This window comes from Acomys russatus, chromosome 12 (assembly GCF_903995435.1).
Source record: "Acomys russatus chromosome 12, mAcoRus1.1, whole genome shotgun sequence".
NCBI lineage: Eukaryota > Metazoa > Chordata > Mammalia > Rodentia > Muridae > Acomys > Acomys russatus.
The window spans coordinates 40,227,538-40,252,290 of NC_067148.1; positions in this window are offsets into that span (position 1 = coordinate 40,227,538).

A 24,753-nucleotide genomic window follows, 5' to 3' on the forward strand; every position below is an offset into this window, starting at 1 on the left:
AGGGGACTGAACTTAAGTCCTCTGCAAACGCAACAAGTGTCCTAACAGCTGAGCTCCTGCCTCTCAACTGCCTCGAGTGCACACACATAGTTAAGATGACTCTTGGCCTTGGTGGGCACACCCCCCCCCATCTGTCCAGTGCCACCCACAGGACTCTAACAAGCTACTCATGCCTAGAAGTAGAAAGAGTGCTGCCATATGAATACGTGAGAGAGGTTTGAGATGTACTGAAATCCTATCAGGAAGTCCAGGCCCCAGAACTATCTGAGGCACCAGACCAAGGAAAGGTGCCCCTCCCTCCCTGGCCCCAACACTGCCATGGCCGTGGACCCACCGACCTGCCACCTGACATCTGGTAGATCTGCTAAAGGACCAAGAGGCAGAGGATGTCTGACCCCTGCAGAGGCTAGCTCTGCCTCTGTCTGTCTGTCCGTTGTTTGTTTGTCTGGACCGGGTCCTGCCTTTTCTCTATGGCTTCCAACACTCAATCCGTGTGCACCTCACCTCTGCAGCTCGACTCAACCCAGAGACCTGGCTGGAGCCCGTATCCCTGCTGCTTCCTGCTGCTGCACAGCTGCCCCCAGCAAGAGCCCCCGGCAGGTTCACTCTGACCCAGTGCCCTCTTCCACAGACATCCTCTTTGCAGTCCTGTCAGCTGCCTGTGTCTGCCTCTCACATAGGCTTTCTTGGATTCTGTTGCAGCCTCTTTAGCCTTTTGTAGCCATTCTGTAGTGGCCGATAACAAAAAGTGACTCTGATGGCATAATCCATTTGCTGTGCATCTTATCACAAGTAAAAAAAAAAATAAATTCTTGCTGCTGATTTCCATGTTCGATCTGTGTGTGTGCATGCTCATGCTTGAACTGCACATGTGTGGATGCACATGTGTGGAGGCTAGAAGTTGATGTTAAGTGTTGTCTTCCATTGTTCTTTTACCTTTGGTTTTGAGTCAGGGGGCGTCTCTCACCGAATCTGAAGCTTGCTGATTGGCTAGACTGGCTGTCCAGCAAGCATTAGGGATCATCCTTTCTCTGTCTCCCCAGTGCCAGTGTAACAGTACTCAGGATGCACCAAGCTTTTGTTTTGTTTTTGTTTTTGTTTTTCAAGACAGGTTTTTCTGTGTAGTTTTGGCTGTCCTGGACTCACTGTGTAGACCAGGCTGGCCTTGAACTCACAGTGATCCACCTGCCTCTGCCTCCTGAGTGCTGGGATTAAAGGCATGCACCACCATGCCTGGCCCGCACCAAGCTTTTTAGATGGGTGCTGCAGACTTGAACTCAGGCCCTCATGTTTATGCAGAAAAGAGTTTACTGTGATGGTTAACATTACATTGAAAGGTCAGGCTTACTGTGCCTGAGAGACCAAAAAGTGCAAGAAGTGCCTCCAACATATAAGCCTTTAGCTTGTACAAGCTATAGCCTGTCAGCCCATGTGGTGGCTTAAATAGGTTTGGCCTCCATAGACTCATGTGTTTTGAATGCCTGGCCTACAGGGAGTGGCACTATTCGGAGGGGTAGCCCTGTTGGAGTAGGTGTGGGCTTGTTGGAGGAAGTGTGTCACTGTAGGGGTAGGCTTTGGAGGTCCTCTATGGTTAAGCTCCACCCAATGTGGAAGCCCAGTCTCCTCCTGGCTGCCTACAGAAGACAGACTCCTCTTTGCTGCCTTCTGGTCCAGATGTAGAACTCTCATCTCCTCCAGCATCAAGCCTGCCTGTGCGCTGCCATGGTTCTCACCATGATGATAATGGACTAAACCTCTGAAGCTGGAAGCCAGGCCTCTTATAAGAATTGCTCTGGTCATAATGTCTCTTTGCAGCCATAAAACCCTAAGACAGCCCACTTCCCTTTCCCCCTAGACGTTGAGACTATTTTTAAGTCAAATGATCTCGGAAAATTTGCTGCTCTCGCAAGATAATCGGTCATAAAGCTAACTGCCGTTTCTGCTTTTGTAGTCAAACTTGCTTGCTTTGCTCGATGACTAGGCCAACTGCTGGGCATATATGCTAAAATTAGACTCTACTTACACACAGACAGAATACATGTAATCTTGTGGGGTTTGGCTATGTAGGCTTTGGGCTGATATGATGAATGGAGTGCTGTCAGGTGCAGACCTGGCCCCAATCAGTCTGGGTACCAGCATCTAAAAGTAAAAAGTCTCTTCTTATTAAAATTTATTTATGGTCATGGTGAATCTCTGAGAATCCCTAGACCCAGACCCATAACACTACCACTTGAGCCATGTCTCCAGCCCTCCAGTGAGGGTTTCTTTAATGGAGCTCAGCAATGGTGCTAAAGGCACTCCCCAGGATGGAACCATAGGAGGAGGAGGAGGAGGAGGCCCGGCGTGAGACAGGCAAGAAGGTCACAGAGTTGAAGGTTCCAGGTAAAATGGCTCTTCTCAAAGACCAAGAGTAATCTTGACAAGAGCTCTTCTCAGCAATCTGGGCTGTTTAATTTAAATTGGAGAATCACGGTATTGTTTATGTAAGGGGAAATGGTTTACTTGGCTCACAGTTTGAGGAGACACAGTCCATTGTGGTAGGGAAGGAGGTAGTTGGTCACATAGCATTTGCATCAGGAAGTAGAGAGCAGACAGAAGGAAGGTACAGCTAGGCTATACAACCCAAAGACCTGCATCCAGTGACTCACTTCCTCTAGAGGGCTTCTCCTCCTAAAGGTTCCACAACTTTCCAAACCTGTGCCATCTGTTGGGAACCTAGTGTTCAAACGCGTGAGTCTTTTGGGGGGACATTTCACATTCCAGCTGCAATCATGCTACTTGAGACTGACAGAGGATCCCCACACTGATGGGCAAAGGCTGCTTCCTGCTGAATTAACACTGGGTCATAGGTGGCCTGGCCAGCAGAGGGTTGGGTGTGACGCCATCTCTTTGGTCTCTCATATCATCTAGTTCTCCCACAAAACATTCTTGTACTGTAGTCAACGTACACATGGGACTGTCCAGTGGAGGGGTTCCTCAGTTTGCCAAGAGTGACACCCAGGAAGGATTGTCTGTATGTAGTGGGAGTTTTTGGTTTCTTTAAGAACTCAGTTATGGAGCCGGGTGTGGTGGCGCACGCCTTTGATCCCAGCACTCGGGAGGCAGAGGCAAGTAGATCGCTGTGAGTTCGAGGCCAGCCTGGTCTACAAAGCGAGTCCAGGACAGCCAAGGCTCCGCAGAGAAACCCTGTCTCAAAAAAACAAAAACAAAAACAAAAACAAAAACAAAAACAAAACTAAAAGAACTCAGTTAGGTTTTAAATATGTTTTTGTTTTAATCCCAGGTGTGGGCTGTGGGGCAGCAGACTGTTTGCTCTGAGAGGGGTGTGATCGTTGCCAGCTGCAGAGGGTTTGGTTCTGAAGACTCGGAGAGGGAATAAATGCCAGAGCCTGGGAGTGAGGGTCTCTGAGAAAGAAGGTGGCAGTGGCTGCTTCTCCCCTGCTTCTCCCGGTTGCTGATGTTGCAGTTTGATGAGGAGAAGAAGTTGGTGATACCCTGAAACAAAGATTGGACTTTGGAACCCGATAACCCTAGCCAGCGGGAAGCATCTAAAGAGAAGTCCGTCCCTTCTCCCGACAAACCTTCCTTCTCTCCTAGCTGGTGTTGGGATGTCGGAAGGGATTGGCATGGAGGAGGGATGTAGAGGCATAAGAAACATCAATAAAATAGATAAATATGTCAACACCTCAGGTACAGACTCCTCAGAGAGGACACACTGGTTAGTTGGGCATTGCTACGTAAACCACGGAGTGGCCGTGCACTCAGCAGCCATGAGGCAAGATTCCTTACAGAAAGACCTTTTGAAGTGAAGCTGGCATTTCAGCCCTGTCAGTGCCCTAGATTTGTGGCTTTAATAAAATGAAGATGGCCTTTATTCCCCAGAGGAGACGGCTCATATAATAAATGCAAGATAAAAATGCAGATGAATGCTTTGTGGTCTCTTGACATGGATCCAGGCGACTGTGGCTGAGATGCCTACCCTGAGCCCACCCGCCCTGGGTGGGTATGAGGCATGTTGAATTAAAGATGTCACAAAGCAGGGCTAGGGAGATGGTTTGGTTGGTAAAGAGCTTGCCCATGTGATCATGGGGATCTGAGTTCAGATGCCCAGGAGCCATGTAAAAAAAAAGGGGAGGGGGGCATGGCGCTGGGCGTGGTGGTGCACACCTTTAATCCCAACACTCCAGAGGCAGAGGCAGGTGGCTCACTGTGAGTTCGAGGCCAGCCTGGTCTACAAAATGAGTCCAGGACAGCCAAGGCTACACTGAGAAACTCTGTCTCAAAAAACCAAAACAAACAAACAAAAACAAAAACAAAAATGGTGGGGCAGGGGCATGGCAGTATGCACTTGTAATCCAAGCACTCGGAAGCTGGGGCTCACAGGAAAGCCAATCTAACTGAATTGGAGAGCTCCAAGCCTGGTGAGAGATCCTATCTCAAAAAGAATGAGGAGAGCCAAGAAGGAAGACACTGGATGCTCATGTCTGAGCTCCACATGTATACACACATATGTGCATGTCACTTGTATACATAGATGTATGTCTCCTGCACATATTCACATCTTCCCACCCCACTGCCCCCCTGCAGTACCATAAACTGACAAGCTCTATGTGGACGCTAATTTCATGAAACAGCTTAGCTTGGTTTGCGCTCAGGTGCCTGGCAAGACATCCTCTCAGGCTTGTGAAGGTGCTTTTGGACAGGACCAATACAGAAACCATTTGCTTCGAGGAGAACGGCTGACCCTCCAGGATGTGGGGATGCTCCACCCTCTCTCCATTAAAGGCCTTGAGGAAAGTCTGAGGTCCCACAAAAAGGAAGATAATCTGCCTGACGACAGCCATGGGGCTGGGGACTGTAAGACCAGACCCTGCTGGAATTTCCAGCCTGTGGCCTATGGCCTGCCCTGAGACTTCAGAGCTGAATGTTTCAAAGCATTTATACTTTAGGATTTGGTCCTTGGGCCTCCCCACAATCCCCTCCCTCTTGGATGCCTAAACCTGTGAGACCCTGTTCCCTTATGTAAAATGCTGCGGTATCTGCATATAACCTTCAAGCGTTCCCTTGCATATATTAAACCACTTGCAGATTACTTTCAATATGTAATACAATATAAGCGCTGTGTAAATAGATGTTGTGCTGTCCTGTTTAGAGAACATTAGAAAAATGAAATCTGTCCATGTTCAGTACAAATGCAATTTGTCTTTCTTCAGTCTTTTCCAAACTATGATTGGCTGAATTTGTCAATATGCACTATCATACGTGTTTTCATTGTGGTGTGTGTGTGTGTGTGTGTGTGTGTGTGTGTGTGTGTGTGTGTGTGTTCTAAGGCTTTTTTGAACCTCAGCAATGTTTGTAAAATGCTCACTGGTATGTGTAAAGATACCAGTGAGTCACACTAATAGATGCAAGAAAATGTTTTGCTCTTTTTCTTGGAATAAAGCCCGCTTAATATAAATGGTGAATTGGTTAGTTCTCGGTGGGTTTTTTGCATTTTATTTTATTTTATTTTATCTTATTTTTTACAAAACCTTGATAATGTTTGGAATCTGATCATTGGTATCCAAGAAAAAGTTAATCAAACTAGTAGATGAAAATATCTGATCGGTCTGTTGGCATTTTATTCACATGTTGGCTTCTTACACATTTACTTTCTAACAGAGCCTGCTTACTGTAAACAGTGCATTGGTCACCTGATTGGGTCTCCTCTGGGATTGCAAGGTTTTCTCCAGTGCCCACTAAAGTCCTTCTGGGCTTTTCCAAGGAAGTTCTTCCTTCATGTTCTCCCTCGTCTGTCCTCTTCCTTCCTGTAGTTCCTCCCGCTCTTCCTTGGCCCTCTTGAGTCTCCATTCTCTGATCTTTTCCTGACCGGTTAGTCCTTCCAGACCCTCCTGGTTCTGTTCCTTGGGGAAGACGTGTTTCTTTCTGTTTCTCTGTTCCTCTTCCTCTCTGGGATCCCCTCTCAGGGGATCCTCTCAGCCTTCCCTCCTGTGGGGGTTACAAGTTCTGGCTAGGTGCGCCTCCCTGTTGAGTGGGCTCAGAGCAGCTTGGGTCTCACGACTCTGAGCTATGACAAGGGTTAAAAGCCTTGTTTTGGGGGTTTTAGCCCCATGACCCCCTGTAGGCCTCACAACACTCCTCTGTTTGGGTGGCAAAGGTCAGGTTTGTAGATTTACACCTTTCTACTAGAACCCAGCAACTGGCCAAGGAGGAGCTCAGAATGAAGCCAAGAGCCCTCTTTCCAGCAGGCAGTTGATGAGGGAAGGGTTCCAGCACCTTCCTGGGCCATGGGCTGGCTCACTGCTGAGAGACCATGGGCTGGGAGGAGCAAGACCCCTCCTCTGTGCTCTCTGGTACTCCCCTGTGGACTCTCCACTTATATCTGCATAGTCAGGCAGAGCCCTGAGGGCCAAACATCCCATGTTTTGGAGACCATCCAAGGGATGTGGTATCTGATGTTCTTGGGCTTTCTCCAGGACCCCCACCTCCTTATGCTGCAGAGAAGTCACCCATGCAGCGTCCTCTGCTAGGCTTGAATTTTGTGATGTAGAAATGACGAATGGGATGTAATGAGGTGGAGGAGCCTCCCCAAGAGAGAAAGGCATCACTGAGAAATGCAGCACGCGAGTCAGAGCTGGCAGGTCCAGTGAATTCAGGGGAGTTTTCAGGCTATTGTCATATGGTAGGGACCTTTTCACTGTCAAGAGAAATTCCTCCCCATCTCGCCCAAGAGACATGTGAAGGTCATGGCTCCTCATTTGCATCTGTACTTCTATGAGCAATCACTGTGCCAGGAAACTGACTGAGGTATCACCTACTAGATGTGCCTAACCTGATGCCTATAGGTCACGTGCTGCCATGGTGGCTATGATGTGTCGAGAGATACTTTCGTATATGATGTCATGTTCTGTGCTGATTCTAAGCTTTTAAAAGGTGATCACATCGACGATGAAAAATACAGGCGACGATAATGGGCTATTAGAGGCCAAAGAAACACTATGATAAGCACTTGTGCCATTTAAAGAAGAAAGCCTTGAAAAAGTATTAAGGGTGATTCTGAAAATAATAAAATAAATAGAAGCATCGTGGAGGTTGGTGAAGCCCATTTTGGTCACTTTTCTCATTGTGTGATGTAACTTTAAGGAGAAAGGGCTTATTCTGGTTTATGGTCTGAAGGGTACAGTCAAGGATAGCAGCTGCAGGGGAAGCAGCTGGTTACCTACCGGAAGGAGAGAGAGAGAGAGAGAGAGAGAGAGAGAGAGAGAGAGAGAGAGAGAGAGAGAGAGAAATGCTGGACTTTTACTTTTTACTCAATCTAGGACCCCAGCCTATGGAATGGTGCTGCCCACAGTCAGTGTGGGTAAATCTCTCTTGGAGACACCCTGACAGACACACCAGGATGTGTGTCTCACTACACGTGATTCTAACACCAGCCAAGCTGCTAATGAAAAGTAAGCATTATAAAGCCTTCGATCTAAAACACAGGGAGTGAAATAGTGCTGGCTGCAGAGCATGTGACTGATAGGTCTTAGTGTAGAGCCAAGATTTATTTAGGTTTGGAATGCCTGACGGTGGTTAAGAGACCAAAACCAAGGACTGAGAAAGGTCAAACTGCCCTATAAAGGACAAAGCTGCAAAGGAAGCGTGGTGGGGCATATGAGCTTTCTAGGCAGCAGGCACGAATCACATGCCGTTGTGCCCTTTCTTCATAAAAAAAGAGCCTTAATAAACATTAAATTGCTTCGTTTGAAGCCCTGAAATCCACAGTGACTGGTCAGTAAGCCTTGATCAAAGTGCTCACCGATTCCAGCTGAAAGTGCTGCACATCTCAGGGAAAGGCATCAATATGCATCTTACTTTTCCAAAATTGCAGGGTGAGGTCATGTTCTGAAGGTTGCCCCAGCCCTCTGCAGCACCTTCAAAGCTCCAGGGATGGATGAAGTCAGCTCAGGAGATTCTTAGAGTCCCTTCCTCCCCGCATACCCCAGCAAAGAAGGGAGGCAACTGGGGCCCAGCTAAGACCATTCGCCGCTTGTTAAATGAGATCTCTGTTATTCCTAACGCCATACCTCCCCCTGGTGGACATAAACAGGCTATACCGGTTGTGGTCCTTTCCTGAGGCCCTAGCAGCAGGTGTGAGGAACTAGGAAGGAAAATCAAATCGGCTGGGGGGGGGGGGGTGCGGCTCAGCAGGAAAGGGCACTCGCTGCCAAGCCTGAAGACCTGACTTCCATGCCATTTTGACTTCCACGTGTGCATGCATGGGCTCCTGCGCGCACGCACACAATGGGTAAGTCAATGAATGCAAAAAAGAAAGTCAAACTTCCTTCTTTGCTGGTATTTTTTAACTCCATGAACTAATAATCTCCTCCCTATTGGCGCTGTGTCTGAAAAGTGTTTCTCTCTCTCTCTCTCTGTCTCTCTCTCTCTCTCCTTCCCTCCCTCCCTCTCTCTCTCCCTCCCCTTCTCCCCTTCTTCCTCTCCCCTCCCCCTCATTTTCACTCTGCTCACTCCGTGCTCTCCTCTCTTTCATGATTTTGCAACTTAAATTCTTTCAGACAGAAAGACATGGCTTTTAACAACGTTTCACTTCCTAGGATTACATCTTTGCCTTTAGGACTTAGTTTTAGATAAGTTCCAGGCCCCCTGAGCTGACCAGTGTGGGTTAAAGAGCCAGCCCCAGCTAAAACCTATAGATTCTGTTATGTTGGCCTTAAATATCTTCATTATTAAGACCCACAGCCAACCATTAGGCGGAGCTTAGGGAATCCTGGAAAGAGGAAGGAAAGATCATAGGAGCCAGAGGGGTCAGGGTACCACAAGAAAACCCATAGACTCAATTAACCTGGGCCACAGGGGCTCACAGAGACTGACCGCCAACCAGAAAACCTGCGCAGGACTGACCTAGGCCCTCTGCACAGTTACAGCTGTGTAGCTTGGTCTTCCTGTGGGACTTCTAAAGTGGGCTGTCTCCGACTCTGTTGCCTGCTTTTTAGCCTGTTCCTCCTGCTCGGCTGCATCTTCCAGCATCTCATGTTTCTATACATACTAAAAATAAAGACACAGTAAGGAATTTCCCACAAATTAAAGCTAAGAAGCATGTATAGGCAAAGAACTAAAGACAGGAATGAATCTTCTGGACCTTGGTGTGAAGACTAATTTCCCAAACAGCGGGAAAGTAGCATTCAATACAAAAAAAATGCAGCTGATGGTTTAAATACAAATTGGTAACTGACATTATTTGTCCACCTCAAAATATAGCTTTAAGGGATGAAAATTTCAACATGAAGAACATACATGTGTTTATAAAGCATGCAGTCAACCAAAGGTTAGTGTTGGAGGCAAACAAAAAAGATGTGACCAAAAATTTTCCAAAATTGCCAAAGAAAAATGTAACGTCATTAGTCATCGAGGATATGCAAATTAGAGGAACAAGATGAGTGGCTACTTTCTTGCTTAGTCTTTAAATGGAAAAAAAAAAAGTGTTTGTTTGTTTGTTTGAGAGCAGGCAGGAGAGCATGTGAGCATGTGTGCAGAGGTCAGAGGACAATCTGCATTTGGTCCTGAGCCTAGAACTCAGGTCCTCAGGTCCTTGGCCAAGCACCTTTACCCAGACACTGAGCCATCTCACCAGCCCTACCTAAGTTCTTAGACTTATTCTAAGTTAGCTAAAATATAAAGACTAATTCTACTAATTTGGCAAGGCAATGGAGGAGCAAATCCGCACACACCGGGACGGTAGGTGTAAGGAGATTAATGTAAACACTTGGGGTCTGTCAACACTGAACAGGTCCCATGCTCTCTGTTTCACGCAGCACAGGTAAACTACACTGCAGAGGCAAGGTTGTTCATAGCACCGTCAGGCATACATTCCCAAGCCCAAAACAATACCAATGCCCTTTAAGAGCCGAATGATGTGCACTTCAATTGTGCCTCTTGTGTGATGAAATATAACACAGAGATGCAAATGAGCCACCACACGGATGAAGACACCACTAAGTGATGAGTGAAAGAAGCCAGTCACACCAGGTGACGATTGAGAAGAGCCAAATGCATCTCTGGTGCTTGGACACCATAGAAGTCATTGTGTTGAGGAGGAAGTGATGATTGGGGGAGGGTGGGAGGTGGGGAGCCTCAAAGGGCTGACCCTGTGTAGCATTCTCCTGACAGGAACCACGAGGCTCTAAGCGCATAGCTTGACCACTCACAAGAGTACTGATGTCACAAAAGGGCCAGCAGTTGTTTGTGAAAAGGGCTGGGCTCCATGTTTTAAGTGCAGCTGCTGGAGAAGAGGTAAAGATGCGTTGGACTCCAGGTGTGGAGTGATGAGGTAGTCATCTTCCGGGGCTTGGGAGGCACTGGTGCCAAGATTCCCAAGGGATCCCTCTTAACTGTCACTCATGTGTCCTCTCACTTGCCCTCCCTATCTGCATCACATGACCCTTCTGTCCTAGATGGAGTTCCCTGGGAGGTTTGATGGGTCCTCGGAAAATATGTTTGTGAGGGTTTGTGTGGGCAGGTGCAATTCTCATAAACTGCGTGTTATTTGCCTTATCCTAAGCAGCTCTCTTACGCAGCTTTCACCAGTTCATTGATGATCTCTCCAGGACACTGTGGGTGCCCAGGGCACTTTTCCTCTCTCAGGTGGCCATCAGTCAGGATGCTGCAACCTTTTTTTTTCTCCTAATCTATCCCCCTGGTGCTTCTAGCTACTCTTGTACTGCAAGGAACCTCCTTCACCATGTGACCACGAGGGCCTCGATGAGAATCATGTTGGCATGTAGCTACAAATGAAAGTGTGAAGCAACAGGGCGTGTGTGATGTGGTGTGCTGCAGTGTGGTGGTGGGGACACATGCATACTGTAGTGGTTGCATTCCTTCATGCTGGGACAAAGCACCTGATAAGGGCAACTTAAGGAAGGGGTCTATTTTGGTTCACAGTTTGAGGGTCCAGTGCTGGGAAAGGAGTAATGGCTAGAGCGGCTCTCCCTGTGGCAGCAGGAACATGAAGCAGATGGGCACATTGCTTATTTGGTCCAGGACCTGAGCCCAGAGGATGCTCCCACATGTAGAGTAGGCCTCCCCCATCTCTTAAATTCTGTTGAAACACTCTCATAGTCAAAGCCAAAGCTGTACCTCGTAGGTGATTCTAAACCCAATTAGGTTGACAATGAAAGTTGACACATACGCCTGGGACATGTAACTTGGCTGAGACTTAGAAGGTGGCTCTTTAGAGCCACAATAGACATAGAACCCACTGGTAAGGTCACAGGGTCACTGTGTGTTAACGGAGAAGAAAAGCACGCATTGGGGGAGTTTCTGTATTATGCTTTTAGAGGTGGCCGTAATGACTAGTCAGGCTTTGCAGAAAACAAAGTAATGCCTCAGGAAGAAGGCATCCTGCATCTGGTGCAGATGCTCAGGGAGACTGACTCAGAATCTCAGGCCTTGCTGAGGCATCACACTGAAACACATATATGACTTAAATCAAAGAAAGTTTTACATGTATACTTATGTGGTTTTTTAAAAAAAATGACTTCTTATTTCTAGTATATTAATTAACCATTCAGCCAATCATCTTAAACATTTCAAGAAGAGAGAGTCTACCACACACCGAGTATGGGTGTCTGCAGAACAGCCTGGTGGGAAGAGCCTGCGGTGTCCTCAGCATCTAGGGCTCAGGGGAAGGATTCGGGATAATTATATCTTCTTGCAGCCTCTGTCTGTTTGACGAATTTTTGTGGTCAGTTTGTGTTGGTCTTGTGATCAGAAAAGGTTTTTAAAAAAATTATTATTATTATTTTTAAAATCTAGGGAAAAGGAGACTTGAAGGACAAACCAGTAATAACCCACTGTCTGGGTTGAAGCACTTGGTCCTCATGCAAGCTGAAGCATGGGCGTGTCCAGAAGTCTACCATCTTCTCTCTCTTTAGAACAGACTCAGAAACAAGGGACAAATTTGAGCTGAACCAGGGCTGCTGTGTGTTTTCTGTTACTCTGTAGGAATAGTTACTCTACCCATTCTGTTTCTCCAGAGAGTCTCAATGAACACTGTGTGTGTGTGTATGTGTGTGTGCGTTGCGTGCGCACACATGTGTGCATCCTAGTGTATGTGTGAATGAGTGTGTATAAGTGTGCATGAGCATGTATGAGTGTCCAGTGTGTGCGTATGTACACATATATGTTTAGTGTATGTACGTGTTGGTATATGTGAGTGTACAGTGTGTGTGTACATGTATCTGAGTGTATGTGTGAGTTAGTGTGTATAAGTGTGCATGAGCATGTATGAGTGTCCAGTGTGTGTGTGTGTATACACATGTTTAGTGTATTTACATGTGTTGGTATATGTGAGTGTACAGTGTGTGTGCTATATTGTCAGGGTTCTTTCTTTAAAAGCTCCAACTCTAATTGCTTCCTGGATTCTTGAAAGCTGGGGCTGAGGGGGGGACATTGCGGGGGAGGAGGAGGGGGAGGGGGGAGGGAGGGCTACTAATTCACATCTACTTCCAAAGATGCAAAGTTTGTGTATTTGGTTGCTGGTTGGTTGTTCATAATGAAGCTCTTTTCCTAGGCATAAAAATAAGACTTAGTAACCACTTTCTATATTAAAGTCATGAATTGTTCAAAGCACTTTTGTGTCCCCAGGAAGTCCAGAACAAAACACCAGGGATTGTCACAGACTCCTTCACTCCTCCCAGAGCGCACACCAGTCATTTTCTTCACTTTTATCTCCTTTCCTTCCAAGACGGTAATTTTCCATGGAGCACACATTGTGTGTGTGTGTGGCCCAGTTCGTTGGAAGATTCGGGAAGGCTAGGGTGACAGGATACAGTAATACCAGGTCACAGGCCACTATTTACTCTCACCAAGACCTGTATCTCAAGAGAGACCAAGTCCTTTTTGCTATAAGGGGGGAGTTTGTTTGCTTTTGTTCCCCTGAGGCCAGAGCCTATCTGAGGAGCATGGTCCATGAGAGAAGGCAGAGCCTTTCCAAGACTGTGGCTGTGGTCGGTGCCACCTCTTGTCAGTCACACTTGCCAGGCATCAGAAACTCTGTGCCTGTTCTGTTCTTGCTGGTGTCACTGGATGTTTTTTTCCTGACTTTCGTGGCTTGTCACCAGAGTGGAGAGTTTCAAGCCTGACCGTCACATTACTGGTCTTCACATGTGGCTTTGCAGAGCTGCTGTGCAGGCTGGCCCAGGGCAGCCTCTATACACCCCCCCCCCCAGATCTCTTTTCTGCTCTGTATGAAGCCATGGCAAGCCTCAGGGGTCTAGGAGCGAGCAGACCTAGGAGGCTATTGAGAAGAGGGTCCCCTGATGGTTGAGGCGAGGTTGTTGGGATGTGGAAACTGAGCTATGTAGCTTCTCCTTTGGTGGAAAGGAGAGATACTATAATGAATGTAAAGACCAAGATTACAGTAGGAGCTGCAGGAGCCAAGAGGCATCATGGGAGAGGGGCCAGAGACTTTTGGAAACTGATGGCCTCAGTAATGCTTTGGAAATAGATTAAATTGTCTAAGTGCTGCCTGGCTTGGTGAGCCAAGGGGTAGCATACAAATTCATGAATCAGTCTAGCATCCCAACCATCCCATAGATACCTGCTCCTCTCAGGGGTAGAATAGACCATCATCCCTCGTGTCTACATAGTGATGCTTCTTTTAGGCTATGGAAGCAGCTGTGGCTCACAGAAAAACCAGGCAAGCACAAGTCAACACCTTCAGTGTTGATGAACTTGGCTGAAACCCTTTCAATTCACACCCAGGCAAGCCCCTGTTGATCCTCATTGCGTGAACCCCTCTAGCCCACACTGGTGTGAGCTCCCCCACTCACTCTTGGGTAAGCCATTTCTAATTCACGTTTAGGCAAGCCTCCTCTATCAGGCACAGATGGTACAAAGATGCTGTGTTTTTTTGGTGTCGTTAGACCAACAGCTGGCTCAGTACCTGCTTACTGACTGATAAAGATCAAGACTTTAGTGCAAGACTCTAGTGCAGACTGCATGGTTTCCTCGTATGATCAGAAGGGTCTTCTTATTCCTTATACCACCTAACCTGCACATACATTTCAATGTTGCTGAGTCTGAAACAGAGGGGAAGGAAGGCCCAGTGCCTTTATCCATAGGGTAATTCTCTATAGAAGGAGAACTATGAACACTCTGCATCATCTGAGGCCCAGATTGTGGTGGGTGGAAGGAGACACCATGCTTGGCTCCTTGTGGCAGTAGGTAAATACTTCAGCCCTTGACTACAGTCTGGTATCAAATTTATATAAATCATTGTTCAGTCACCAATGTAAGGTTCAAGTTAGTTCACTATGAAGTCATCCTGCTCTTTAAAAAATGTTTTTGATGTACTCTTTTTAAAACATTCATTTAATTGCATTTTGTGTATGTGGGTATTTTTGCCTCCATGTATGACTGCGCACTATGTGTGTGTCTGGTGCTCATAGAAGCCAGGAGAGGGCATCGGGCCTCTGGGAACTGGAGTTACAGATGGATATGAGCTATTTGGGTGATAGAAATCGAACTTGGGTCCTCAGAAAAAGTCACAAGTGCTCTTAGCTACCGAGCCATCTTCCCAGCCCCTCTGCATTTTCTTTTAAAATAATTAGGAAAGAAAAGAAAAGATGTTTTGTTTTTAAGCTATTGTTTAAATTCAGCCTATTGATGGGCTGGTGAGATGGCTCAGCAGGTAAAGTATTTGCCACCAAGTCCTGGTGACTTGGCTTTGAGGCCTAGAACCCACATGGTGGAGCGAGAGAACTACTTCCCTTGAGTTGACCTCTGACTCCCACACCCATGCCATAGCGTGCTTGAGCTTCTTCTTAAGTAACTAAACTGTGATAAAAAAAATTCAGCCAATGGTTGATTTGTGAGCTAAAGTGAGCATTTGACCAAACAAAAACACTGCACCACAGTGTTGGTACTGTCCCATAAGTCTAAATGTCAAACAAACAAACAAACAACAAACAACAAACAAGCCCAAAACTTCAAATGGCACAGAGCTGGAAGGAGGCAGAATTCAAGTTAAAATGTCTGGTCCCTCAGTCCCCTGTCTTTCACAGTTCTCGCAGACCAAGAGCTGGAGGCCTGAGCTGTGAGCTGCAGCCGGTGCCAGATAAAAGCCATCCTCATCATTGCGAGCTCCCCCAAGTGACTTGTGGGTTTTAATAAAGCAAGGCTAAAGTTAAGTGGCTCATCCAAAGCTAAGTGTTGAAACAGTGACCTCCAGCAACTGTTTCCCATGAACAAGCAGGAAGAGTCTGCCTCACGTATGTTTGTGGTGGGCATTGTCCAGGGCCTTGGCCTGTGGTGACCATTTAACTGTGGGACCCTGAATAAATTTCATCATTGAATTTCCACTTAGCTCGCAGCCCCGATAACCCCTGGCAAAGCCTCCGTCAACCTTAGGAAGACAAATAAGTCTGCAGCCAGGAGCCTGCTGAAAGACCTGGTCCTGACAGAAGTGTGTTCCTTCCCCAAGCCCTGTCTCAAGGGCTCCTGCTCACAACCGAGCCTTTTCCATCCTTCTACCTGCTCTATAGCCACAGCTTCAGCTGCTGCTGTCAACCTAGAAACAAAGGATGAAGAGATTCTGTCATCCTGTCACTCTCTGACCCTGTGACCCTGTGACCCTGTGACCCTGTGATCCTGTGATAGAGCTTCAGAAAGTCCCAGAGACAGCCAAGGTGTGATTCTGAATAGAACTGGATAGAACTGCCATAGGTCCTTTGTGACTGAACTGAGCTCCCTTTCTCTTCCCCCCACTCCCAAAGCTCTAGGCCAGGTGTTCACACCCTCTGAAAGCCCCTCTCCATTCATAGTCTTTCCAACTCCCACAAGCCCCAAGTGAAAAATTAGCCTAATAATCATCGGCTGCATATTGGACCCTTCTGAGACAAAAGCTAAACAGAGGGAATAAATTGTCCTAATTTTTGGAGATGGGGGAAATAAACTAAGTTTAAGCTTGCATTTTAATAGGGGAAACTACCATCTTTAACAAAATAGTGTTACTGTTCTCAACAGCAAAGTACGGGGTGAGCATCCTTAGCCCAAAAAATCAAGATCCCCAAAGCCCTAAAACCCAATATGTTTGGCACCAACAGGACACCACCAGTGGAACACTCCCCATCATGAAACTGTGTTTTATGCATAGAATCATTGACAATGCCATGCAAAGTTACCATCAGGAGACTGATGTGCACAGTTTTGGGAAGCTGGGTGCAGAAGAGCCAGCTGCTAAAGGCAGAAGATAAATAAACCAGCAGAGATGAGCATCTGGAGAGAATTTCACAGGGTGTGACTTATCGTGGACTTATGAAGCAGGAGGCTCCAGTGCCCTGAGGCAGGAGGAAGGTATTTGTTTATCGGACAAGGTAAAAAGGTGGGCCTGACCACATGTTACACGTCTCTTCTTTCTCCCAAGCTGCTAATCTAGCAAACGCCATGAAGGTTAGGTGTCCGTCATGAAATGCTCTGCTGACTACCTTGGTGGCTTCAGTCTTCTAAGGTTTGAAATGTTCTGCAAGGTCTATTAGAGGGGAAAGCGGTGGTTATGACCAAGATGGTCACATTACTCTGATCAGTTCTGTACTAGCTTGATTCTCTGCTGCTGTGATGAAACACTGAGCAGCGGCAACAGGGGGAGGAGAGGCTCCACCTGGATCACAGCAGGCTACACAGAGTCCATCACTGAGGGAAGTCAGGGAAGAAAGCCACGGCAGGAACCTGGAGGCAGGAACTGAAGCAAAGATATGGAGGATGGCTGCTTACGGTGTGTTCCTCCTTAGAAAACAGGCCGAGTAATCATCACACTATCAGTCTTGAGTCTTCTATGACTTCAGGCTGTGAGGCCCATCAAAAGTCCCAGTCTCTTAGAATGGAACACGTTTTCTATTGGAGACAGGGTTTCTCTGTGTAACCCTAGCTGTCCTGGAACTCTGTAGATCAGGGTGGCCTCGAACTCAGAGATCTCTCTGCCTCTGCCTCTACTGGAATTAAAGACATGTGCCACCACACTCAGTTTATAGATATTTTCATGATGATTATATTGCGACAATGGTGTGAGTGTTTGTGGTAGTGCCTAGAGTTTTGGCTTTTGCCATTCTTGAAGATAATTTTAAAAATAAAATTTTGGCTGCTCCTCTCTCTGCCTTCTAAATGAGAACAATTTATTCCAATTTATGCTTAAAATCTCAAAGAAATTCAGTATGCAGCCCACGAATGCTAGTTATTAGGGAAATTTATCATATAGGACGAAGCTATGCTTATTCATTGGTGGTAAACTAGTTTATCGTTTTTATTTAGGCTGTGTACAGATCTTTAAAAATGATTTGAAGCTGTTTTAAAACTTAAAATAGAATGGATAAAATTGAAACATAAAATAAGACTGAATTTAAAAGCCAAGTGTGGTAGGTAACAATGTCTACAATTTTGCACTTAAGAGACTGAGGCAGGAGGATTGTGAGTCTGAGGTTGGCCTGGCTATAAAATGAGTTCCAGTTGCCCCTGGGCATCCTGGTGGTGTGGTCAAACCCCAAAGACACTGTTGTCCTTGCATTCCAGGTTCTGTTTCCCTTTTGGCTGGTTCAGTTTTATCTACAAATCTGTCCAGTTGCTCTCCAGCTTTCACACATTTAAAAAAAAAAAAACTTTTGTCTTATCTTTTATTCTGTTTAACTATTCTCTTATCTTCTCTGGAGATTTATAACTGGAGAGTGACTAAAAGAAAAGTGAAAGTCTACAGACCCTTGTGACAACAATGATCTGTCCCTCTAATCCCAGCACCTGGAAGGTAAAGGCAGAAGGATCAAGGCTCACCTGAGCCACAAGAGACTGTTTGAAAAACAAAAGCAAACAAAACCCTCAAAGAATAACAACAGCAACAGCAACAAGAATACCCCACTGTCTTGACATCCCCTGGTCCTTTTGAGTAAGTTGTCCCCACAGTCTACCTTTATACCTGGGCAACAGCTGATCAACTTTTCTATCACTGCCATTTTGTATTTTCTAGAAGAAAAATGGATTCCTACAGTTAGGCAGCCGAGCTCCTTTCTCAGCTCGATGCTGTGTGTGTCCCTAGCACATTCCCCCATCCCCAACCCTGGAAATGTTCACCTGCTATGTGGCTAGACTAAACTTGCTTCTGTACTCACCAGTAGGCAGGCACTGCTGTGGGGGTCGAGTTGTTAGCTGTTGGAATAGTTGGGGAGAGCGTTTGACGATGCTTCTCGCTATGTTCCCATATCCCCATGTCTCTTAGATAAATACCCAGGAACAGGATCACTGGGCCCTACGGCCAGTGTCATCTAAACTTCAGACAAAACTACTAATGGCACATGAGGCTTGTTCGCATTTAAACCAATCAAAATGAAAGAAAATTTAAGTTTCAGCTTTTTCTTTTGGCTGTCACGTTTCCTGCGTTCTGTAGCTCACAGGGCTAGTGCCTACCAAGTATGAGACACAGAATATTCCCAACATTCTAATTATTCTACTGGACAGCCTGGGAGTTTCACAATAAAGAGGCTTCTTCATTGCAATATTTAGTGCCGAGAGACGCCATGCCCTCTTGAATTAGCTCTGCAAGATGCACATTGACATAGCTCAAAGACCAGGGAGTCCGATGGCCTGTAGAAAGGCTCGTCACTCAGAGCTTCTGGAGAAGCTACCACAGAGGCACTCTGCTCCCCAGGCCTCACAAAATTCCCGTCAAGAGCCTTAAGACCCATGGACTCTACAGAATGAAGAAGGGCCTCTGCCTCTTGCTGGGAAAGGCTTGAGGGTCCAGGAAACATAACTCACTGATCAGAGCTGTGCTCAGAGTGCATCGTCCCACATGGACTGTCCACTCTCCACTTATAACAGGGGCCAGAGCGTCCCATGACAGAGTGCTGGTCAACAGTCAGCAATCCTTATTCCCTGATCCAAGACGCAGCATCTTTGGCTCTCGAAAAAAACCTCCTAGGATTTGACAAAATGTGTGTCCTATACCCCTGCCTCAGACCTGTTTTTCTCCCCTTGGCTTTTTGACTCTGGTTTCTGGGGCTCTGGGGGCTGTAAGTGGTGTATCCGGAGCTAGGAAAGCTAGGGGCATTGACAGGGCAAGCTCACAGTCCTGGTGTGTGGCCAGGAAGGTACAACACATCAGAAGGGGCCTTTGTTACATCTGGACCAGTGTCGGGAAGGAACAGATTTGAACCACCCATTTGAACAAAGCTGGCAAGACAATCCTGCTTCTTGTAGGCTCACCATTCATCTTTTATGTCAAGGGAGAGTCAGATGCCTTAATGAGGTCATCAACTGGCTCGGAATCGAACCAAACTCAGCTGAAGGACACCATTGTTTGCCAGGCATGGTGGCTAGAGAGGACGGGGTCTTTGCTTTTCTGTTACAGGGAGAGAAGGGACAACTGCAGCCAATAGGCTCCTGCAAATATGGTGGGGACCTGAACACCATGAGAGTCTACCATCTGCTTTGGAAACAAGATTCTACATATCCAACAATATTTACTCATCTGTTGTCTGTTCCTTTTACACTCCCAAGTAAACAGAGCTTCTTATCATTTCCATGGTGACTCTAGAAGAAAGGTCTTCCTCCTTTGGGCCATCTTGTTTTTTCTTTCTCTTTGGTGGAGGCACGATTTACCTCAAGAAAGGAGTAAGGGTCTCTTAGAAGGAGCAGTCAGAGTTGTCCATGGAAATGTGCATGCATGTTTGTGTTGGGGACTGTTGTGTGGTTTCTGGAGAGTCATAGGAAAAAAGGTCTGGTCACCCCAGATAAGGCATTGATGAACAAAAAAGGAAACAATTCCAGTCAACTCTTGTTTGGCAAACCAATGAATTTACTGGAGTTGCTCACAGGATTCTAAGGGTGTCAAGACCAGCTGCTCCACTGAAAAGACCACCCCAGCATGGGTGGAAACACAGGAAAGCTGCATCACAGATGCCCCCTCCACAGTTCACAGGCAGGTCCACAGAGAAGTCGCCTTTCCCCACCCATCACTCAATGCCCTCCGCTCCTGTGAGTGTCATGAACCCCAGAGATTTGTGGCTTCCTAATGCCCTGGGACAGAGGTCAGGGGCTAGTACTTCCGGGGTACTTTTAGTAACTAATGCCATCTTGGCTTTGGAAAGAAGGGTTCTGGGGTGACGGGTAGAAAATGAAGGACTACACAGTGGATTGGTTGCTAAGGTGGCTCCTATTTCCCACCCTTCTCTGTATGCACCCCTCCTACAATGCCATATGTGCATTATTTTCTCCAAGAGTTGGCATGCAATTTCTGCATGCCCTGTCTCCATACTGGTCCATTTGTTTTATCCAACTGAATTGGGTTGAGGATGCTGAACTAGTTTAGAACCCAGACTTTGGGATGATTTCCATACTTCCACTCTTTCACCTGAACCCCATTGCTCCTGCCAGGAGCTTAGGGTATAGTGAAAATTTCTGGCTTCTTTAAAAACACAGAAATGCTATGGGAATTTTTTTTTTTTTTTTTTTTTTTTTTTAATCCCAGGAGTGGGATATGGGGCTGCTTCATATTGTCCACTGCAGCTAACCATGAATTGCCTAGTGCTCTGGCAGGGGTGTGATTTTTGTCAGCTGTATATAGTTTACCCTTGGAATTCTGGGGACTCTTGAGAAGGTATAAAAATGCTAGAGCTCTGAGAATGGTGGCTGCTGCACCTGCTGCTGCTCCTGCTGTTGTTACTGCTGCTGCTGATTGTTGTTTGCTCCTGCTGCTGTCTATGATTGCTGTTTGCAGGTTGAAGATCAAACTCACCCCAAGGGATTTAATACCCCTAATCAGCAGGAAGCAGTCTAATGACATCAACATCAATGTCCCCTTTTCCCTCGATCCTTCTTTTCTTTCCTACGTAGTGTTTGAGGGTTGGAAGGGATACGGGTGGTATAGAGAGGTAGAAAAAAGAACCCAATAAAGAAGCCAAAAGTCCAGCAATTCTAGAGTCAGCTGTTAGAGGGCAAGGCACCAGATGGAACACAGAGGGTTGAATCTTCCTGTCTAAGACCTCTGCAGAGCAGGCTACAGACTGTAGGTAGCTCAGAGCAGCTACAGACTATAGTCGGTTTGCAGGTGTGCAAACCATCTGGTTGACACCATGCTAGCAAGTGACGGGATTCTAAGAGGTCACACGTGATAGCTTCTTCAAGCCTCTAAGCTTGTGGCATTTGTGGTGATTTGAATGTGACTGTCCCCTATAGTCCCGGGCATTTGAACAAGTTCCCAGTTGAGGGTGCTGTTTGTGAGAGTTTAAGTAGTGCAACCTTGATGGAGGAAGTCCATCTGTGAGTATGGGCTTTGAGAGTAAAAAGCCTTGTTGACTTTTAGTTCACTCTCTCTGCCTCATACTTGAGGTTCAAGATGTGAGCTCTCATCTTCCTGTTCCGGCTGCCATGACTGCTGCCTGCTGCCATGCTTCCCTGGTGTCATGGATTCTTATCCCTGTGGGACCACAAAAAAAGAGTGGGACACTGGGTGTCTTTCTCTGTCACTCCTGCCTCATTGTCTTGAAGCAAGACCTCTCACTGAACTGAAGGATTCCTGCCTGGCTGCCTATAGAGTTCTCAGAACTGGCTATCCCCACTCCCCAGTGTTGGGGTTACTGATGCACTATACCTGACTTTTTACATGGGTGCTAGGGATTTGAACTCACGTCTTCATATTTGCAGGGCAAGCGCTTTTACCCACTGAGCCATCTCCTCGGCCCCTCACTGTTAATTCTTAAGGATGCTTCCTATGTGCTCATTTGCTGTTAGAATGTTCTATTACGTCCCCCACCCACTCTGCCTATGCTATAACTGTAGATGGGGGTTAAGCAGATGAACCCATTCACGCCTGTGTTTGTAGGAATAATGAGTCTAGTGTTTCATTGCTTATGTTTGTTTATTTGCCCTCTTGGGTGGCTAACTTTGCTATAGTAATGAATAATAGCTAAGACTGGAATCCTATTGTTGAACATCTTTAACTTTATATCTAAATTTATGCATGATTACTAAGCTGGGAAGATTACATTTCTGAAGGGCTTCCTTTCCCAAGCAGGCTCTTCCCAAGCACTGTCACGGAAAGGGTCTTTCTCTCCTCACTCCTAATGTGGTGATCACTATGCTGGCCAAAGCCTGTGAGGGCTGAAATATAGGAAATGAGTTTCATTGCTATCAGTTGCTAACTCCCTGGAGTCTTCCCTCTCAATTGCCCATTTCATTCAGAGGACTTTGTCTGGAACTGGGAGCTGACTGAGAAATGACCCCTCCCTCAAGGCATTCAGGCTCTAGTCCCCACAGCCTACCAATGTGCTAGTTTTGAATAGCAAGGGGGATTTCAGAGATGTGTAAGATTTAGGGTAGGAAATAACCCTGGGCAGTTCAGGTGGGCTTAGTGTAAGAATGGGACACTTAAAAAAGGAAAGGCAGGAAAGACTTAAAATACAAAAGACTTGACCCGTCTGTCATCAAAGGTCGGAAGCAGCTCTGGGCCTTCCTTCAGTTGATCCCACCCTACCAGCTCCTTACAGACTATGTGAAGAAGGCTTGCTGGTGTCTCTACTCTGGTCAGCTGAGTTGTGAAAATTCAAGGTTGGATTCATAGTGCTTAAAAGCCTGGTTTTCACTCCCAAAGAGCGTCTGCTGCTACTTCCTTTCCAGAACAACTCACTCCCATTAGCTGTTAAAAATAGCTTTTGCTCAGCATGCAGGCTTGTCTCCAGACCCAAGTCTCACCTTCCCTGGGGCAGAACGGGATGTACCTGCACCCTAAAGAGGCTCGTGTCACCTTTTGGACCCTTGAACCTACAACCCTAAGTCCCCAACGTCATGTGGAGCATCTTCCAGTACCAGCTCCTTGCAGATGGGCTGGGAATTTGTAGGAGAAAGAAGGACCTTTTGTAATGACTGCCCCTCATAGACTGTGTCCATCCCTGTGCCCATCCCCTGCAGCCAGGAATGGCACATGTGCAGCTAGCTGCCTGTGAGTGCATGTGATTCAAAACAAAACAAAACAAAACAAACAGGAGCAGCAGACTGGTGCTAGCAGCCATTTAAGAGCAGTTGCACCCAGAGGGTGTGTGTGTGTGTGTGTGTACACGTGCAAACACTGCTCCAGCCCTTTAGTTCATTCATTTTCCCCATTTCCTTTTGTGCAGTCAAAACCAATTTGCTAGTAACAAATGTAAGTGAATCAGCACCCTGTGTGTGCTCGGGAGGGGCCTTTTGACCAACATCTACCTGTCTCTATCGCCCCCGTCCAGCTACCAGTGAGTCACTACAATCTTGCTGCATGGAGGGCTCGTAGAAAAAACAAGTGAGAACATCGAGAGAACTCCACAGCCCAGGCACCGTGGGTGGACACAGCCCAGAGAGCACTGAGAATAGAAAAGCCAGCAGGAAGTGGTGTGGTTTGGTATTTATTACTCATCTCTTTACAGGCTTTATTTCTGGGTGTGTACACTTTAATATTTAATAGCAGGTGTGCTTATATAGGGCCTATCATGGGAAAATTCCTAAAAATGAAACAAGCCCGTGTTCACTGTAGCATGCCGCACACTCCTTACTAGGGGACAGGGGCGGGGCAGAAGCCAGGGGTCAGGCAGTTCTAACTTCACATCCAGCAGGTCCTAGACAGCCCCCAGGAAACTGAGTGTCACATGGTCTTAATGATGCTCAGCCCCCATACGTTAATTCTGCTCAGCTCCTGGGTGACTCAGGTTCTGGAGTCCTCTGGAGTGTTCGAGAACGAATGGCCCGTGGAAAGGCATGCCCCGGGTATTTCTCACCAGTGAACCAATGACTTCAGTGTACACACAGCTTGTTTCCTAGTCTCTGGGGTACCAAGGTGGGAAGCCATTCCTGGCCATTTACACCACTGTCCCAGATCTGGGACTGAACATACGCGAGGCCAGGATAAGCATCCTCCACACAAGGAGGGGCTGGCTGGCCCATCCCAAAGCAGCCATGCATGTCACAAACTCTCTGGGTAAGCTTCTGAGTTTAGAGTCCAGAGATCCCTTTCTGTTGCTGAGACATCCAGATCCAGCTTTGGGTTAAAGCTGAGTAAACAATTTGAGTCTCAAATTGGTACAATTTGTGTCTCAAATCGGTACAATTTGTAAATTCAGCAGTAGCCAAGATTAAGTCCACAGCGCTGTGTGTCCTGCAGAGCTCCCTTGGCAGCCTGCTGATGAAAAGGCTCATGGGAGCAAGTCTCCTTTAGCTTCAGCTTCTGGGACATAGAACTCACACTGCCTGGTACCTGGCGATTGGTCCTATGCTAATCAGCTTCTACTCTAGATGGCTTCTCACAGAAACACATTTGCTGCCCTAATATAGCCAGCACACACACACACACACCTGCACACATACGAAAGAATGCAAGCGTGCAAACACAAGTGCACACGCATGCACATGCAAACACATACACATCTACAAACATGAGCATGCCTCTTCACACACACATATCTACATGCACACAAATATATCTCTGTACACATACAAACGTGTGTATATACACACTCAAACATGCCTACACCCATACACATACACACACAAATATGGATTTGCATAGGCATGCTTCTTACACACACACAAACATGCCTTTGCACATACACAGACATATAGACACATATGAGTAAGCTACCCTGAAAACCCTCATATGGCTTTAAATACCATTAACATGCTAATGAGCCCATTCAGGTCTCCCGTTCACCCATGCCTGCTTTTTCAGTTGGCCACGGGATGTCCCCC